Source organism: Cervus elaphus, chromosome 7 (assembly GCF_910594005.1).
Source record: "Cervus elaphus chromosome 7, mCerEla1.1, whole genome shotgun sequence".
Lineage (NCBI taxonomy): Eukaryota > Metazoa > Chordata > Mammalia > Artiodactyla > Cervidae > Cervus > Cervus elaphus.
Genome location: NC_057821.1, coordinates 20,640,061 through 20,660,627, shown reverse-complemented (window position 1 = coordinate 20,660,627; position 20,567 = coordinate 20,640,061). Strand labels below are relative to the sequence as shown.

Here is a 20,567-nt window from a genome sequence, read left to right as displayed (position 1 = left end):
GCTGGGACTCCAGAGGACAGGGTCCTGCGCTGGGTCCCTAGAGAGTCTTCCCCCTTCGCCCCGCTCCTGGGCACCCGGGCGAAGGGCAGCGGGGGAGCCCGGGAAGGGGAGCGGGAAGAGGGGACCGGGAAGGGCGCGGGGCCAGGCGGGAGGAGAGGAGCAGAGGCCAGACAGGGGCTCTCGGTTTCCCGGAGTCTGATTGGAGGTTGGCCCGATGAGTCGGAGCTGGGGGCGCGCCCATCTCCGCTGGCTCCTGCGAGAGCCGCCCGCTCGGCCCCTCCCCGGAGCCGCTTTGTCCCGGGTGACGGCGGCGGAGGTTGCGGCTAGCAGCGGGCGGGAGGCAGAGACCCGCCGACCCGCGGAGCCGGAGCCCGAGCCCGGGAGGCGGGGCGCGCCGCGCACGGCCCCACGCCCAGGCCCGCGGGCACCGCGCCCGTCCCCGCGCGCGCTCGGCCCGGCCGCCAGGTGAGCAGCCGCGCCGCGCCCGCAGTCGCCGGCCCCGCCGACCGACCGACCGCCCAGCCGTCGCCTCCGCCTCCGCCGGCGCATCGCGGACACCCAGCAGGTCGGTTATGTAACGGCGCCGGCCGTCTCGCCCCGGCACCCTGTCCTGTCCTGTCCTGCCCGGGGCTGCGCGCGGCACCGGGGCCGGACCGGGGTGGGGGGACTGCGGCGGGGGGCGGCCGAGCGCGATCGGGGTCGGGGGCTCGGCCGGGTGCGGTGGCCGTGGCGGTGCGGTAGGGGGTGGTCTGTGGATCCAGTGCTCGGCCCTGGAGGCGGCCGTGGGGACCAAGGTCCCTCGACCCCCTCTAGAGGGCGCGGGTCTCTAGGAGCCCCTTCCCCATTCCTCGTGGCCCAAAGGTTCGCCTTTCTAGTAGCAGCAGCAGGTGCATGAATTGGCGGAGCGAGAGTGACGCCTGTGGTCTCCGGGACCGAGATTTGGAGAAGGGATGAGGGGAGGTGGTCAGATCGCAGAGAGCGAACGGGAAATCGGAGCCTCTTTTCCCAGCACTTAAAGGAAAGGGCTGGGGAGGGAAAGGTGCTTTGAGGCGCAGCGGGCTGGGAATTGTCCTGCCTGGGATTAGCGGGCTTGGGTCATCTAAAAATAACTTCAAGTTTGAAAAGTGAAATAGAAGGGAGCACAGCGTGCCGAGTTCCTCCTGACTGTGGGATGCTTCGCTCTAGAAGTCACCGGAGGGAAAACAGGCAAACCTGAGCCGCCTGATCCCTCTCCTGCCTCCCGGTCTCACTGGTTTCCAGGGTGTCTCGGTTTGACTTTTAGTTAATGATTTATTCTCCAAGGCACTGCTGTCTTTCTCTCATCCCAAAGTGAATTACAGCAGAGTGCATGCTTTGAATCTTTCCTGTTTCCTACATTAGGGTAGAAGTGTTTAGTGGACATTCAATGAGTCTGCTGCCAAAGCTTTTTTTTTTTTTTTTTTAAAGTATTCTTTTAGTAAAAACAAAAGTTTCTGAGCTCCCTTTAACCTATGCCCCACAATTGGAGGGGAAAGATGCTAGAGCATTCCAGTCCACCTTTCTCTCTTCCCTAAGTCAGAATCCCACCTGTCTTGCAGAGGCGAGGCTTTAGGAAAGCTAGTATATTCTTTAATAACACAGCTCAATTTTTAACACCTATAACATCAGCAGGAAACACAGAACAAATATATCGCAAGCACAGGGAAACACTTGCTAACTGGCCCACTCCATTCCAGGAACACGATGAAGTAAGAAAAGCCTAGAAGCTAGAAAGGATCAAGAAGCAGATAAGCAGTGACTGCGGACCAAGGCAGAGGAGTGAACGTTTGGCTGCTTTTCAGTCTCCGCATTGATTTTCTTTAGCCTTAGAGCTATTATCTTAAGTACAGTCAGTGTGTTGCATTAGTCTAAAATGTGAGTTGCTCTTTGCTTTCAAATCCACTGCAAACCAAATCAGCATTTATTGAGCACCTACTACTTGAGTCCAGTTCCTAGCGTTTTATGAGGGAACATGTCCTCAACTAAAGTCACAAGATTCCAGGAGCTTTCAGAATGCCTTGTTTGCAGCTGCTGCGGAACCAAAGGAAGTCTGGGAGGAGGTGGCACTCTCCAGCGAGGAAGGGTTAACAAGCATAAGTGGGAACTTGGGAGTTCTGTCATTTGCAAGTACACATCACACTCTTTTAAAAATTACTTGCATAATCGTTTGCATTAGTCATATATATTATAGAAATTAGCTTTATTGAGATCAACTTTGTTAGTTTGCTGAGGTCTCATTTTCCCATTCCTTTTATTTTCTGTGCCATCCACTCAGATTATTCAGCAGTTAATTTAAGTACTGGGTGCTATGTAGTCAGTGCGTGCGTGCGTGCGTGCGTGTGTGTGTGTGTGTGTGTATGTGTATACGCGCGCATGCGCGCGCACGCTCAGTCATGTCCGACTCTTTGTGACCCCATGGACTGTAGCCCGCCAGGCTCCTCTGTCCATGGGATTTTTCAGGTAAGAATACTGGAGTGAGTTGCCATTTCCTACTCCAGGGAATCTTATCCCACCTGCCGCGCCAACCCCACAGGGATTGAATTCCCATCTCCTGTCTTCTTCATTGGCAGGAAGATTCTTCACCACTGTGCCACCTGGGAAGCCCATGTGCTAGAGGCTAAAGAATGAGGCCTTTCTCTCAGAAATCAATCTATCAGAAAGGATAAGAAAATAAGTGATCATCATGGTGAGTGTTTAGTGAAGATAGGAACAAGCTCAGTGAGAGTCCAGGAAAGGAAGGGTGCAGGGAGTCCCAAAGAGCTTGCAGAAAAGTTCATGTTCGGACCGGATCTCGGTAGAGAAGGAGCTAGGTGTTCCACATTGAAGGAAAGGTCACATTCAAAGAACTGGTAGGTGTTCTGCGAAGAAGAGGTGGCAGAAGTGTTTGGGAGGAGGTGTTTTGGTGAGCCTGGTCTATGAATATACCTTGCAGAGGAGGAGAAGCCATGCAGCTTTTATGGGAGAAATGGTTTGATCTAATTTGTCTTGCAAAAGTGACTTCGGAGGTGGCAAGTAGGTGGGGTTGCAAAGAAGAATGAGCTCAGATTTTAGACCATTGGAGCAGTCCAGGCAAAATAAAATAAGTACAATTAATTGTGCCTGAACCAGGTAGAATGGGGACAGAGAAGAGAGAACTACAAAAAGCCATTTCAGAGTGAGAATCACTGGCCTTAGGTCACCAAGTGGCTGGTGATGGGGAAGGAGAGGCTTAGATGTTTAGATGGATGGTCAGACTTTTCACTGAGATGGGAAGTCAAGGACAAAGATTAGGTTTGAGAAAGATGTGAAATTTTAAGTGAAACTTTTCATCTAAGATTAGGAACAAGACAAAGATGCCTACTCTTGCCACTTTTCTTCAGTACAGTACTGGAAGTCCTAGTCAGAGCATTTAGGCAAGGGAAAAAAGGCATTCAAATCGGAAAAGAAGAACTAAAACTGTCTCTGCTTGCAAATTACATGGCATTACATGTTGAAAACCCTAAAGACTCTACTCAAAAAACTGTTAGAACTAATAAGCAGATTCAGTAAAGTTGCAGGGTATAAAATCAATGCACAGACATCAGTTGCATTTCTATATACTAACGTAATGAACTATCAGAAGGAGAAATTAAGAAAGCAACCCCATTTTGTAATTGCATCCAAAAAATGAAATGCCTGGGCATAAATTTAATCAAGGAGGTGAAAGATATATTCCCTGAAAACTATAAGACAATAATGAAAGAAGCTGAGGAAGACACAAATAAGTGTGATGAGGAGGTGGAGAAAAGGGTACCCTGGTGCACTGCTGGTGGGAATGTAAATTGGTGCAGCCATTATGGAAAACAGTCCTCAAAAAATTAAAAATAGAACTGCCACATTATCCAGCAATCCCATTTTGTGTTATTCATCCAAAGAAAATGAAAATAGTAATTTGTAAAGATAGCTGCACTTCCATGTTCTTGACAGCATGATTTATATGAACCAAGATATAGTAATAACTTAAATACCTGTTGATGGATGAATGGAAGAGGAAAATGTGGTGTGTGTGTGTGTATATAGAAATGACTTCATATATATATATATATGTATATATATATATATATATACATATACACACAGTGGAATATTACTCAGACATAAAAAAGATACCCTGCCATTTGCAACAACATGGGTTCACCTTGAGGGCATTGTTAATGCTTGAGGGCCAAGTGAATAAGTCAAAGACAGTTAAGTACTGTATGATCTCATATGTAGAGTCTGAAAAAACCAAACTCATGAAAAATACAGAGAATAGATCATTGGTTGCCAGAGGTAGAGGACAGAGGATGGGCAGAATGGGTGAAGGTAGTCAAAAGGTACAAACTTCTGGTTACAAGACCCATATGTTCTGGGAGTGTAATGTTCAGCATGGTGACTACAGTTAACAGTACTGTATATTTGAAAGTTGCTGAGAAAGTAGATCTTACAAGTTCTCGTTATAAGGAAAAAATTTATTCCTATGTAAGGTGATGGATGTCAACTAAACTTACTGTGGTGATTATTTCACAATATATACATACATCAAATCATTTGGTATATACCTAAAACTAATACAATGTTTTATGTTAATTATATCTCAATAAAACTGGTAGAAGAAAGGAAGTACAGTTGATCCTTGAGCAATGAAAATTCGAACTGTGATTAGAGATCACAAAATGTGGAACCAAAAGATCTGGGGTTGGAGTCCCAGCCCTGTCCAAACCATTTCAGCTTCCTGCCCTTGGGTGAGTCATTTATCAGTTCATTTGTTTTTGAGGCAGTTATAGCAGTACTTGGATTTTCCACTTAGAGGTGGGTGAGTGGGGCAGCGTAAACCCCTGCGTTGTATGGAGGTCAACTGTAAACGAGAAAGAGTGATTTTGAAAAGGGTGGGAGATTCTAACTCTGAATATACAAATAAAAATACTCTGGCAGGCAGTTTTATGTTCAGAGTTAGTTTCTTCATTCCTGGTGCTAGCCTCCACTCGTCCAGCTTACCTTCATTCCTAAGACTGGCTGTGCTGCTGCTAAATCGCTTTAGTCGTGTCCGACTCTGTGCAACCCCTTAGACGGCAGCCCACCAGGCTCCCCCATCCCTGGGATTCTCCAGGCAAGAACACCGGAGTGGGTTGCCATTTCCTTCCCCAATGCATGAAAGTGAAAAGTGAAAGTGAAGTTGCTCAGTCGTGTCTGACTCTTCGAGACCCCATGGACTGCAGCCTACCAGGCTCCTCCGTCCCTGGGATTCTCCAGGCAAGAGTACTGGAGTGGGGTGCCATTGCCTTCTCCAAGACTGGCTAGTGCTGCCTCTGGAGAAGAGGAAGATGAATTTGATAGCAGGAAGTTGTTGCCACCTTCTTACCCCAGAATGAAAGTATTAGCTGTCAATTATCTGAAATTGCCAGGTGGTGCTAGTGGCAAAGAACCTGCCTGTCAATGCAGGAGACATAAGAGATGTGGGTTGGATCCCTGGGTTGGGAAGATTCCCTGGAGGAGGGCATGGGAACTCACTCCAGTATTCTTGCTTGGAGAATATCATGGACAGAGGAGCCTGGTGGGCTCCAGTCCTGGTGGCTACAGGCCATAGGATCGCAGAATCAGACATGATTGAAATGACTTAGCATGCACTCATCTGAAATTATCTGTAGTAGCGATAAGAGTAATAATTTTAATGATAGTAATAATATCTAACATTTATTCAGAGCTTACAAATGCCAAGCACAAGAAGGTGGAGCTGCACATGGATTATCATGTTTGATCCTCATGGTAACCCTATGCTGCTGCTGCTAAGTCACATCAGTCGTGTCCAACTCTGTGTGACCCCATAGACGGCAGCCCACCAGGCTCCTCTGTCCCTGGGATTCTCCAGGCAAGAACACTGGAGTGGGTTGCCATTTCCTTCTCCAGTGCATGAAAGTGAAAAGTCAAAGTGAAGTCGCTCAGTTGTGTCCGACTCTTAGCGACCCCATGGACTGCAGCCTACCAGGCTCGTCCGTCCATGGGATTCTCTAGGCAAGAGTACTGGAGTGGGTCACCAGTGCCTTCTCCGGTAACCGTATAAGGCAGACACTATTGTGATTCTAATATGATGGATAAGGGACCCAAGGCAAAGAGAGGATACCTTATCCAGTTTACACAGGTTGTGAGAAGGGCACCCAGAGTTCAAGTTTGGGCAGTCTGAGTAGCCAGTATGAATTAATAATATTGAACTCATTCCTCTTTAGCCTACAATGTATATTTTTATCCCGTGTTTGAGTGTTTGTGACTGATGCCACAAAAGAGAACAGGACTGAGTGAGAAGTTCTGGCTCTCATCTGGGCCCGGCACCTAATTTGTGGGGTGACCTCTGCAAAGTCCCATCCCCTCTCAAGCTTTAGTTTTTTAAATCTGTGTAGTCATGGGGGAAAAGATTGACCAGATGATCTCTAAAGAGTCTCTGCCTTCTGAAGTCCTGCCATCTGTGTCTCACATTTATACTATTAGAGTTGTAGATTTGGGTTAAGATCATGCTCGCCTGGTCCCTTTCAGAATAGAAACAGGACCTATTCCTGGTCTAAGAGGATGAACTCAAGTGATGGCCTGTTCATAGCAGCTTGATGGGAACTATAGTGTCCACAGTGCCAGAGCTGATGGGGGTGTCTGAGGTTGGGAGAACCCAGTTCAGGCAGGGGAAACCCAGGCTGGCACGGAAGTGGAGGAATCTCCATAGTCACTGGCCAGTTTATTTGAGACGTGTCACTTAAGTTCTGTGAGATTCCATTTCCTTATCTCTGAATAATGGGGGTGATGAATACCTGTGTTGTAAGGGTGTTTGTTGTAAGGCGTGAAACAGGCTATGTGGAGCAGACACTGTGCACGAGGCTGTCCATCTGAAGATGCTCAGTGAGTTGGGCGGGGGGCAGTGTTCCTTACACCTCACTTCCAGGATAACAAACGTGCAGAAAAGGGAGGTACAGTGTTTCCAAAGATAAGCTCCTCTTACTTTGCAGTTTAATTGGAGGAGGAAATGGCAACCCACTCCAGTATTCTTGCCTGAAAAATCCCATGGACAGAGGAGCCTGGTGGGCTACAGCCCATGGGGTCGCAAAGAGTTGGACACGACTGAACATGCACTTCACAGTTTTGCTAAGGGCCACCTCTTAGTGATCACCATTTATTTCTCTGTCTCTTAGAAAGTAATAATATATGTATTATTACTTTTGGGACTATGGAAACACACAGAGCATTAAATACCTTTCAAAATATGGATCTCGAGTTCATTGATAAATTACCCTCTTAGATATGAAATGTCAACATTCCACAACACAAAGTTTTAAGCTCATCTTTTGTCAGATAAATAGGCCAAAATTGCTGTGAAGAAGTAGTATTGCTTAGGGTTAGTGACCCTGGATTCCACAATTATGGCATCGCACGTACAGGAGACAGAGTGACTTCCTACCCAGTGTTTGTGTGCATGCGATGCTTCTGAGAAGCTTCATGAAGAATTTTCTGTCTTTGCTTTAAAAAATGTTCACTGTTCTGGAGCTTTTATGTTACAAACGGCCAGGTGTCACGTTGTGGGTAAAATTAATTAAGCGAGTTGCGGATTCTTTTCAAAAGGGAGAAGCAGCCTTAGACTCAACTGAAGCTGTTCTGAAGTCCCTTAAAGCATATATGTGTGATTATGAATGATACTTTCTAGAAGTTAAGGACAAGTTTCCAAAGAGAGCTCAAACTTCTGGCAGTTCAGAAGGCCCATGGAAAGTGTTTTCTGTAGTCAGGATGGGAAGGGACTTAATTTTCATGTCTGGTTTCCCCATCTCCACTCACTTTGAAGCAGGGATGAAACAAGGGGATTCCTGAGCTTTGGAATGTACACAGAAGAAGATGGTAGAGTGGAAGCTGTTGAACAAAAGACTTCTGTAGTTTGAAAGCTGTATCCTAGTTTCTGTTACTGTTGCCTTAGTTCTTTGTGGGAGTCACAGCTTCATGTCTCACGTGATTGAGATATGCCCAATACTAAATATTGTAAGTTCTGTGAGGGCGTGGACCATGCTTTAATACTCCTCTTCGGGTGTTAGGAATAGAGTATAAAAAGCATGGACTTGGCATGAAACAGCCTGACTTCCCAGCCTAGCGCTGTCAGTTCCCAGCTATGTAACCTTGAGCTTCCCATTGACCTAACAGTCACAGGAGCTGGCATTTGCTGAATGCTGCCCCTGTTCCAAACATGATTCTAAGCAGTCTGCATACGTTATCTCATTTGATCCTTACAATGACTCCCCCACGTGAGTATTATCATCACTATTTACAGAGGAGCACGCTTTGAGGATCAGGGGCCATGAGCCACTCAGTGCTTGGACTCTGAGTTGCAATTTTCTTATCGGTACAATTAGGATAATAACCCTTGATCTCCCAGGCTTGCAGAGTCGTGAGGGTGAAATGCTATGAGTCTTCCAAGGTGCACTGAGACATGGAGTTCTCTGCACCGTTGTTAAGGGTGATTGTCACAGTAGGGACCTCCTAAGAGCTCAGATACAGTCGGGCCTGGTATATTAATAGCACCAGGTCTGCGAGAGGAAGGAAGTTCTTTCTATATAAAATGCTTTTACAGAATGCATTTTTCATAGTTGATTTATAAGGTGTTACTTTCAGATGTACTTCAACGTGATTCAGTTATACATATATATTTGTATATATATATATATTTTTTCAGATTATTTTTCCCTATAGGTTATTAAAAAATAGTTTCCTCTTTTTATAAATGGCTTTATTGAGATATAATTCACATACCATACATTCACTCATTTAACTCGTACAATTCAATGTTTTTAGTATATTTACAAGTTGTGCAGTCACCACTGTAATCTAATCTTAGAGCATTTTCACCCTCTCAAGAAGAAATGCTGTACCCATTAGAGTGATTCCTCATCTCTCTTCATTCCATGACAAGCACTAATTCATTTTCTGTAACTCTGTATTTCCCCACTCTGAACATTTCATGTAAATTCCATTTCATGTATATTCTAGAATCATACAGTATATGGCGTTTTGTGACTGGACTGTCTTTTTTTTTTTACTTTTTATTTTATATTGGAGTAGAGCTGGTTAGCAATGTTGTGATAGTTTCAGGTGGGCAGGGAAGGGACTCGGCCATGAATATATTAATACATGTATCTGTTTTCCTCCAAACTCCCCTCCCATCCAGTCTGCCATATAACATTGAGCAGAGTTCCCTGTGCTATACAGTAGTCCTTGTTTATCTATTTTATATATAATAATGTGTGTGTATTATTCACAAACTCCTGATTACTCCACCCTTCCCCCTGGGGTAACCCAGGTAAGTTTGTTTTCTGTGTCTGTGAGTCTCTTCCGTTTTGTACATAAGTTCACTTGTATCCCTTTTTTAGATTCCACATGTAAGTGACATCATATGATATTTTTCTTAGAATGTGTTAAGAAAACTGCATTTCCTTCCCCTAGGCTTTGGTAGTCTTATGATGATGCCGTATCTTTCAAGGGTAACTGGCTTGTTGTCAGTACCAAGACTCAACCAGGCTGGACCAGGAGAAGGCTGATCAGGCCATGGAACTGAGTCCTGCTGGTGAAGGGGGCGTGGAGAACATGGTTCAGAGAGAGAGGAGGCTGCCAGAGGGGTGTTTCTGTATAAACAAGGAAGGCTGAAAGTCAAAGACAAGGTCAAGGGAGGCATAGGCATGCTGTGGAGGGCAGGAAGTCATCACCGGGTTTACATCAAGTTTACGTCAAGTGTGAGTGACAAGTGGTACTTGGCATCTGCTCTAAAAAGCTAGAGATATTTCCCAGTGTCTGCTGGAGTCTGTCCACTCAGAGGAAAACCAGGGACCCTGCGCCTTGACTCTTCAAAGTAATTCCTTTTTCTCAGACGTGAGTGTGTGTGTGCGCGTATGCTCAGTCGTGTGTGACTCTTTGCAGCCCCATGGACTGTAGCCTGCCAGGCTTCTCTGCCCATGGAATTTCCCAGGCAAGAATATTGGAGTGGGATGCCGTTTCCTGGCTCCAGGGGATCTTCCCGACCCAGAGATCAAACCCACATCTCTTGCATCTCCTGCATCGGCAGGCAGATTCTTCACCACTGTGCCACCTGGGAAGCCCCTCAGACGTATGTGCTTTCTGTAAAATTCTCAGAAGACATAGAATGGTATCAGTTCAGTTCAGTTCAGTCGCTCAGTCGTGTCCGACTCTTTGTGACCCTGTGAACCACAGCACGCCAGGCCTCCCTGTCCATCACCAACTCCCAGAGTCCACCCAAACCCATGTCCATTGAGTCGGTGATGCCATCCAACCATCTCATCCTCTTTTGTCCCCTTCTCCTCCTGCCCTCAATCTTTCCTAGCATCAGGGTCTTTTCAAATGAGTCAGCTCTTAGCATCAGGTGGCCAAAGTATTGGAGTTTCAGCTTCAACATCAGTCCTTCCAATCAACACCCAGGACTGATCTGCCTTAGGATGGACTGATTGGATTTCCTTGCAGTCCAAGGGACTCTCAAGAGTCTTCTCCAACACCACAGTTCAAAGCATCAATTCTTGGTGCTCAGCTTTCTTTATAGTCCCAACTCTTACATCCATACATGACTACTGGAAAAACCATAGCCTTGATTAGACGGACCTTTGTAGACAAAGTAATATCTCTGCTTTTTAATATGCTCTCTAGGTTGGTCATAACTTTCCTTCCAAGGAGTAAGTGTCTTTTAATTTCATGGCTGCAATCACCATCTGCAGTGATTTTGGAGACCCCCAAAATAAAGTCAGCCACTGTTTCCACTGTTTCCCCATCTATTTACCATGAAGTGATGGGACCGGATGCCATGATCTTAGTTTTCTGAATGTTGAGCTTTAAGCCACCTTTTCCACTCTCCTCTTTCACTTTCCTCAAGAGGCTCTTTACTTCTTCTTTGCTTTCTGCCATAAGGGTGGTGTCATCTGCATATCTGAGTATTGATATTTCTCCCGGCAATCTTGATTCTAGCTTGTGCTTCTTCCAGCCCAGCATTTTTCATGATGTACTCTGCACATAAGTTTTTTTTTTTTTTTTTTTTTAGTTGGAGGCTAATTACTTCACAACATTTCAGTGGGTTTTGTCATACATTGATATGAATCAGCCATAGAGTTACACGTATTCCCCATCCCAATCCCCCCTCCCACCTCCCTCTCCACCCGATTCCTCTGGGTCTTCCCAGTGCACCAGGCCCGAGCACTTGTCTCATGCATCCCACCTGGGCTGATGATCTGTTTCACCATAGATAATATACATGCTGTTCTTTCGAAACATCCCACCCTCACCTTCACCCACAGAGTTCAAAAGTCTGTTCTGTACTTCTGTGTCTCTTTTTCTGTTTTGCATATAGGGTTATCGTTACCATCTTTCTAAATTCCATATATATGTGTTAGTATGCTGTAATGGTCTTTATCTTTCTGGCTTACTTCACTCTGTATAATGGGCTCCAGTTTCATCCATCTCATTAGAACTGATTCAAATGAATTCTTTTTAATGGCTGAGTAATATTCCATGGTGTATATGTACCACAGCTTCCTTATCCATTCATCTGCTGATGGGCATCTACACATAAGTTAAATAAGCAGGGTGACAATATAGAGCCTTGACGTACTTCTTTTCCTATTTGGAACCAGTCTGTTCCATGTGCAGTTCTAACTGATGCTTCCTGACCTGCATATAGATTTCTCAAGAGACAGATCAGGTGGTCTGGTATTCCCATCTCCTTCAGAATTTTCCACAGTTTATTGTGATCCACACAGTCAAAGGCTTTGGCATAGTCAGTAAAGCAGAAATAGATGTTTTTCTGAAGCTCTCTTGCTTTTTTGATGATCCAACGGGTGTTGGCAATTTGATCTCTGGTTCCTCTGCCTTTTCTAAAACTTGCTTGAACATCTGAAAGTTCACAGTTCACGTATTGCTGAAGCCTGGCTTGGAGAATTTTGAGCATTACTTTACTAGCATGTGAGATGAGTGCAACTGTGTGATAGTTTGAGCATTCTTTGGCATTGCCTTTTGTTGGGATTGGAATGAAAACTGACCTTTTCCAGTTCTGTGGTCACTGCTGAGTTTTCCAAATTTGCTGACATATTGAGTGAAGCACTTTCACAGCATCATCTTTTAGGATTTGAAACAGCTCAACTGGAATTCCACCACCTCCACTAGCTTTATTCGTAGTGATGCTTCCTAAGGCCCACTTGACTTCACATTCCAGGATGTCTGGCTCTAGGTGAGTTTGAGTGATCACACCATTGTGATTATCTGGGTCATGAAGATCTTTTTTGTACAGTTCTACTGTGTATTCTTGCCGCCTCTTCTTAATATCTTTTGCTTCTATTAGATCCATACCATTTCTGTCCTTTATTGAGCCCATCTTTGCATGACATGTTGCCTTGGTATCTTCAATTTTCTTGAAGAGATCTCTAGTCTTTCCTATTCTATTGTTTTCCTCTATTTCTTTGCACTGATCGCTGAGGAAGCCTTTCTTATCCCTCCTGGCTATTCTTTGGAACTCTGCATTCGAATGGTATGACAAGAGAAAATTAAAATCGCACGTGTTACCATGAGCAAATGATCATTACTACTCACATTTTGGTGGATTTGTTTTCAGTGTTTGTGATAGACATGTTTTCATGAAGTCGAGTTCATACAGTACATAGAGTTTTGCATCCTGTGCATTTCATCACACATTTTAAACAACTTTTCACGTCAACAGTGAGCACTGTTTTCAGTAGCTGCACAACAATCCCATGGGTGACGTCACCAAATCTATTTACTTTCTTCCCTGTAACATTTAGGTGGTTCCCAGTTATCCAGAATGTCATAAATAATACTTTGGTGAACATTTCTGATCGTCATTTATTTCTGTATTTTGGATCATTTGCTCAAGCTAGAGGGCTGGAAGTAGAATTATTGGCTCAAATAGATGGACCTTCTTAAGGTTTTCTCTGTATTTTGATGTTGCTTTTCATTGTTTTTCCAGGAGGTTGTACTAGGTATCTGTCCCACAAGCAATGCATGAGAATTCAGTTCTCACCTCTGCCCTGCTTGTCAGCACTCTTTCTGTTGAAGATAAGGGATGGCTGGTATTTGTGCTTTCCAAAGATGACCCCTGCTGCTTAACCAGGGCTTTAAAGAGGTTGGATTTTCTTTGTGGGAGTCGAGGATGGTGGGTAACATCTGGTAGATTTCACATGCTTGAGTGTTTGTAGGTGTGTTGACTTGAATGGATTTCTTTCTTTCCTGGTGGTTCTGTTATCAAGGGCCTGGCATGTGGATATGTGTGTGTGTGTGTGTCTTGTTGAACCACTACAGTTGACTTAAACTAAGTATAATGAAGCAACCTTTGCTTAAGTGGGAACTAGTTCAGTCTGCCTTTCAAATCCTGAAAAATTAACAGTAAATCAGTTCAGTTCAGTTCAGTTCAGTTGCTCAGTCGTGTTTGACTCTTTGCGACCCCATGGACTGCAGCACGCCAAGCCTCCCTGTCCATCACCAACTCCTGGAGTTTACTCAAACTCATGTGCATTGAGTCGGTGATGCCATCCAACCATCTCATCCTCTGTTGTCCCCTTTTCCTCCTGCCTTCAATCTTTCCCAGCATCAGGGTCACGTGAGTCAGTTCTTTGCATCAGGTGGCCAAAGTATTGGAGTTTGAGCTTTAGTATCAGTCCTTCCAGTGAATATTCAGGACTGATTTTCTTTAGGATGGACTGGCTGGATCTCCTTGAAGTCCAAGTGACTCTCAAGAGTCTTCTCCAACACCACAATTCAAAAGCATCAATTAAAAAAAAAAAGCATGAATTCTTAGCACTCAGCTTTCTTTATAGTCCAACTCTCACATCCATACATGACTACTGGAAAAACCATAGCCTTAACTATGTTGGTAAAGTAATGTCTCTGCTTTTTAATATGCTGTCTAGGTTGGTCAGAACTTTTCTTCCAGGGAGCAAGTGTCTTTTAATTTCATGGCTGCAGTCACCATCTGCAGTGATTTTGGAGCCCCCAAAAATAAAGTCTCTCACTGTTTCCACTGTTCCCCCCTCTATTTGCTATGAAGTGATGGGATCAGATGTCATGATCTTAGTTTTGTAATTGGTGAATTTTAAATCAACTTTTTCACTCTCTTTCACTTTCATCAAGAGGTTCTTTAGTTCTCCTCCCTTTCTGCCATAGGGGTGGTGTCATCTGCATATCTGAGGTTATTGATATTTCTCCCGGCAATCTTGATTCCATCCTGTGCTTCATCCAGTCCAGCATTTCTCATGATGTACTCTGCATATACGTTAAATAAGCGGGTGACAGTATACAGCCTTGACATACTCCTTTCCCGATTTGGAACCAGTCAGTTCCTTGTGCAGTTCTAACTGTTGCTTCTTGACCTGCATACAGATTTCTCAGGAGGCAGGTCAGGTGGTCTGGTATTCCCATCTCTGTAACAATTTTTCACAGTTTGTTGTGATCTACAGTAAATAGACATGCTTATTTTCATTAGTTCTATTTTAGCTTTTGTTCATTTTCACTGGTTCCCTTCTACTGTTGGCAGGACCTTTGGGGCAAGCTCCAGACAGGTGTTTTTTTTCTTTTTTTCCACTTCCATGAAATGAGATACTAGGCAGAGTAAATCATTTTGAAGAAATAACAAGAGTAATCAGTTGTAATCTCTTAAAAAGTTAATTAAATGGTCATTATGCTAGGATTTTAATTTTATGACTAATCAAATTAAAGTTGCTTTTTGCAACCCCATGGACTGTAGCCTACCAGGCTCCTCCGTCCATGGGATTTTCCAGGCAAGAGTATTGGAGTGGGTTGCCATTTCCTTCTCCAGGGGATCTTCCTGACCCAGGGATCGAACCCCGGTCTCCCACACTGCAGGCAGACACTTTACCAAAGCCTCTGCATTCATTTTAAGGCTTCTATCAGCTCTGCTGATTATATTGACTAGTTTACTGAGCTAAACAGTCAATTTGAATTATTTTTCCCCATAACATTATCTGAAAGACAGGCTAAATTAATATAACTTATTTTTTATTTTGACTTCTGTAGCTATTCAAGATAAAAGCCAAGAGATGGGATCTGGCCAGGACAAAACAAAGTCCAGTTTATACTCCTGTTTTGAGGTTTAATCCTTTGTACTGAAAGAAAGTATTTGATTACAGATATTATTCTATGAATTTTGGAATGGAGGATGGTAAATACAGATACATTAATGGTAGTTCAAACAAAATTTTATTTGTTCAAGAACAGAGTCTCAGCCTTGACAAGGCAAGTGAAAGCAAAATGCTAATTCATGAATATGTTAATTTTTTCCTGCTGTGGGCATTAATGATATTCATTTTATCTTTTCTGATGTACAATCAACTATTTATAAAAAGGTTAAATTTTGGTCAGGGAGGATATTCAGCAACTTACATACCATAAATGTGTTTATTTGGGGTTCTTTATTTTCTTATTTTTCTGTTTCTTAGTGATCTCTATTCCACACACAGCTGTTGTTTAGCATTAAACTTCAAAATTTGACAAGGTGACATTTAGGACCAGCTCTGGATTGAAATATTTGCTTGGTCAGTTTTTCAGGGCATACCTTCTGACCTTGTGTCCAAGAACCGCAGCTCACCTGGGGGTTCTTTTTCCTTTTTTTTCTTTTTCTGAAGTGTAGTTGATTTGCAATATTGAGTTGTTTTAGGTGTACAGCAAAGTGATTCGGTTATACATACATATATATGCATATAAATATTCTTTTTCAGATTCTTTTTCATTATGGTTTATTACAAGATACTGCGTGTAGTTTCCTGTGATACCCAGTAAGGTCTCTGTTATTTTATCTATTTTAGGTATAGTAATGTGTGTCCTCAGGGATTCTTGGCTTATAACCTGAACCTTGGTTTGGTTCTGCCTCCTAAGATATCATGGTTGGGGAGAGGGGATCTCCTCATTCTGGTTCACAAACAACCACACTGAGATGTCCAGTATCATTCTGGAAGGTCAGGAAAGTTTACCCAGTCCCTGAAGATGATTTGCAAAGGTTGTGCTGGGTGGAGGTGAGATAAATGATAAACCTGAACAGCCCCCCTCTGCTCCCCTAGAACTAAGTTGCTTGATTCCAGCCTGCAACTACTTCTTTGAGGCTTTCCTTGAAGCTGGAAACAGGCCATGAAGACCCTGAGGATGGCTCTAGGTTATGTGCTAGTGAAATCATTAATAGTATACAAGGGACAGGAGACAGGCAACGGTGGCACTTTGGGAGAACCCAGCTGCATGGTTTTGCCTGGGGGCTCTGCTTCTTCCAGGTCATTTTTATTAACCTAAATACCTCCCTGGAGGCCACAGACAAGCACTGAAGGCAATGACCCTGTAATGTTCATAAAATGACCTTCACGGTCTCCACCTGTGGGAATCTCCACATGGCGTGGTTCCTCATGAGGAACTTTTCAGTTTCTTTAGAATTGTTTTTAAAATCTCATGTTTAACCAAGGCTTTGTCTTGGATGAGAAGTACCAGATACCATGTTTTCAGTACTTCTCACCTTTAATTTAACCCCTTCATCCCAGATCAACCATTACAAGGTCCTTATGACCACACCTGGCTGTTGTCTTACAATTCAAGCCCACGTGTGATACTCTCAGAAGGTTATTTTATCCGAATGAAATCAGAAGTACCTTAGGGGGTATCCAATCCTAGGGCTTTATATGGTTGTATAAATTTCAAGGGCATATAGAAAGAAGGTCCAAGAATAATAAAGATTCAGTTCAGTTCAGTCGCTCAGTCGTGTCCGACTTCTTGCGACCCCATGAACCTCAGCACGCCAGGCCTCCCGGTCCATCACCAACTCCTGGAGTCCACCCAAACCCATAGAGATGTTTATCTAACTGATATTTGGGGCTGTTTTCAGTGTATCTGAGGGCTTGACATGGTGGGTTTCCCAAATGATCATGGCAGCAGCCTTCCTGCTTTGTCCCCACTCCCTGACCCCATCCATCAGGAGCTCTATTTGGATTACTCTACTTCTAGAGGAGTGATTCCAGATCTTGGCAGAGTCCTCACTCTGACTCAGTTCAGGAACTTTTCCATTTAGAATCTGTCCCTAAATTCTTTTCAGACACCTTCATTGCATTGACCCCAAGGTGTTGAAAAGCTAAAGTAATACTTCTTCCTTCCAAAAGAATGGAAAATCAGATAAACGTAAAGTTATTCTCCCTCCTACCAAAAAAGAGGAGCTATGTTCAGACAGGAGAACATAAACACTTAGCTAAAGGATAATACTTTTAATATTAAAAAAAAGAGAAACTAGTAGTCCTTTGAGGTCATCCAGGTATAAGAACATCTAGTAGACATGGTTCATTATCTGGTCGGGTGAGAGATCACCTCTGACATAATGGTTTTGGCCAGATGATTTTTGTTCAGTTTGAATTATTCATTTTTTGATCAAACCAGTTCTTTTAGTAATTTTCCAAGTTATCCATAAAATGATGTCTGCTGTTGCTTTTGGGCTTCAGATATTTGTATATATATTCTGAGATATTTGCATGAAGCATTTTTCAGATCCTAGTCATCGCTGAAGCAAACCATTCCTATATTGTTTTCTCATCCTAGGACTGGCGATGGTTTATTTATTTATTTTTTTTTGACGATGGTTTATTTTTAAGACATTATGCTAATAGCATGATGAGCTTATTCCTCTTACATTGTAGAGTTTCTGTCAGTCTTGTCTGTTGTCAATCATGTGAGTGTAAATGCTGCCAAATATATGCATTTCTCTTCCTAACTGCAAATTGACTCTTTTATGGCCACTTACTAGAGCACCCCAGGAGAGCAATAATAATGATTGAGCCATCACTGCTAGAGACCAGATATCATTTCTTCAGTTTCCTATTCTAATAAATAATGAACTGCCAAGTTGTTTATCGATAAATCAAATGTCTCTGTAATATTAATAAATACAAGCTGAAAGCAGTTGCATACAATTTACAGATATAAGACGTTTTAGAAATTCTAGACATGATAATCCATCATGTCTTTTACAAATGAGGACTAGTTTACAAATGAGGACTAGTTTAGAGCACATGGCAACTGTGTAAAGTTATAATTGGACCTTCTCCTGTCTCTGCTTCTTAAAGTTCTAGCCTTCCTTCCACCAGGAAGGAAGAAATTTTATTCTGCCCTTCTAATTTCTTCCTGTTGGTCTAAGAATTAAATGGTCATGAGATGGACTAATAGGAGGAAAACAAAAGGTTAGTATATTGTGCACATGGGAGAGACCCAGGAAGAGTGAATAACTGGCCCAAACAGCTGAAACCTTCACCATCAGCTGAAGACGAAAGAGGATGTTGGGAGTAGTGGCTGGGGACCTCAGAAGGGAGGAAGGCAATTCACAGAGAGAGGGGAAAACAGACGTTTGGTAAACAAATGTTTTCTGGGCCAGCTGGATTCAACGGGACACAGAGTGGACTCTGATTTTTAAAAGTTTCCCCCACCCTGCTTAGCCCAGATATTTAACTTGCAGATATTTCTGGTGATGGTCTATTCCTGTAATAGGCCCTCTATCTTAATTCTTCAGGCAATTAAAGAGAAGGTCAGAGTTTCTTCCTGAGCCTTTTGGGCCTTACTTGTTTTCACCTGGAAATAGCCTCCATGCCAAAGAGGTGTTTTTGAGAGAGGAGACATTTGGGGGTGGCAAGTATTGTCCCCTTGCACTTCAAGTTCTGTCTTTTCTGGATTCCCTCCATCCCTGAGCCCTCAAAAGAGCCATCACTCCTGTTTTAAAAGAAACTTTTTATTTTATATTGGGATATAGCTGATTAACAGTGTTTTGATGGTTTCAGGTGGACAGCAGAGGGTCTCATCCATACATGTTCATGTATCCATTCTCCCGCAAACTCCCTTTCCATTCGGGCTGCTACGTAATATTGAGTAGAGTTCCCTGTGCTATACACTATGTCCTTATTGCATCACTCTTTTTTTTTTGTTTAATCTGTTTTTGTGGCACATACATAGTCTAACCTTTGTAGCTCATTCACGCATGTATTGATTCATTCATTCATTTGTTCGTTCATTCATTCATTCCTTCTATGCACTAGGTGTGGTGCTATCCTCTGGGGTGTAGAAACCAGCAGAACATAGTCCCTGTCTTTAGTGAAGCTTAGAGTTTAAGCTTTAAGCTGTTGTTTTATTTACGTACCTTTCCTCTGGATGGGTAAGTACCCTGCAGGTGAAGACCATGTTGTGACCACCACACCTGCAGTCATTACAAGGGCTTGCCTATGGTGGGCACCCACTTAGTGATGATATGAACCGATCACTGAATCCATCCTGAATCATTCAGAAGCACGGGATTGAGGATTGAATATCTTCAAATGTTTTAAGAGCCTTTCACCTCCGGCCACAATTGTTAACTGTAAAAACAAGTAACTCCACAAGTTTGACTCCTTTCACCTTGTCCAAAGGCTGCTGCTTCTCAGAATCCTATCCAGTGCCACATCCGAATTACAGACGAAAGCATGAACGTGAGTGGTAACAGTGGACTGAACATCCACTGGCAGTCATGGAGGAAAGGCTTCTGCCTCCAACTCAGATTGTTCTGAAATGCATCTGTTTTGGTACAGTGGAGCATCCTTCCCTCCTTTTGTGGAGCTTGGAGGTCAAGTAAGTAAGCAGGAGTGATTGTGGCTGATCATTGAGCACCTACGAAGCACCAGGCATTGGGCCAAGCAGCTTCTGCATATTATCATACAGTCTTCTCAACACCCTGGTGAGGTAGGTTCCATTTTGAATCCCTGTTTATCTAGGTGAGGAGACTAAGTCTCAGGGAATTTCAGAAACTTGTCTAAGGCCTTACAGGCAAGCAATGACGGAGCCAGGACCTAGCAATGTTCTATGTCCCCCCCGCCACTCCTTGTCAAAGTGGGATTCATAGGGTCATTTGTGGGAGAGGGACTTAGGACTTCTGAATGGTACCATTTAAATTGTGTGGGTTTTTTTCCAGTGAAAAAATAATCTGAAGTAATATTAGCATCTTCTGGATCTTCCAGATGACCACCTTATCATGATGCCATGCCATTTTGGTACCTGAATGTGTGCTTTTTATTTACAATCCAGTTGGTGCCAACACTACTTCAGTTGCTGTGAGCTTACAGGAATGAACTGGTGGACTTATTATGTAATTTGCCTTCAGTGAAGGCCCCGTGATCATCCAGTAATGTTTAATGTTGCTGTGAATGAAGCAACGGGGAGGAGGGTCCTACTGCAAGGTGGGGGGACGGTGCGGGAACGTTCTGAACTCTGAACACCTGCCCTGGAGTTTTCCATACCAGAATCATAATGGGAAAGGGAGGGTTATGTTTAGCAAAACATCAGCATCTCAATATTAAGTCATTGTTGTTAGTTTGCGTTGGATTGGTTTTTAAATTTTTTCATATTTGGTTAGAGCATTAAGTTGCAGTTTGGAGGTTTTAGATGAGTTGAAACTGTAAGAACTCAGCTGTATGTTTGTACATATTTAAGCATCATTACAATAAAAATCAGTTAAGTTAAATTTGGAAGGA

General features: G+C 43.5%; 1 protein-coding gene across 1 annotated transcript in view; it reads left to right on the top strand.

Annotated features, from left to right (window-relative positions):
- The first annotated feature begins 441 nt into the window (after positions 1-441).
- RCAN2 (regulator of calcineurin 2) overlaps positions 442-20,567 on the top strand; it is a 267,201-nt gene continuing 247,075 nt past the window's right edge. The window contains exon 1 of the mRNA XM_043907651.1: positions 442-565. The gene's annotated coding sequence lies outside the window, so the exon portion shown is untranslated. The remainder of the gene's footprint in view (positions 566-20,567) is intronic.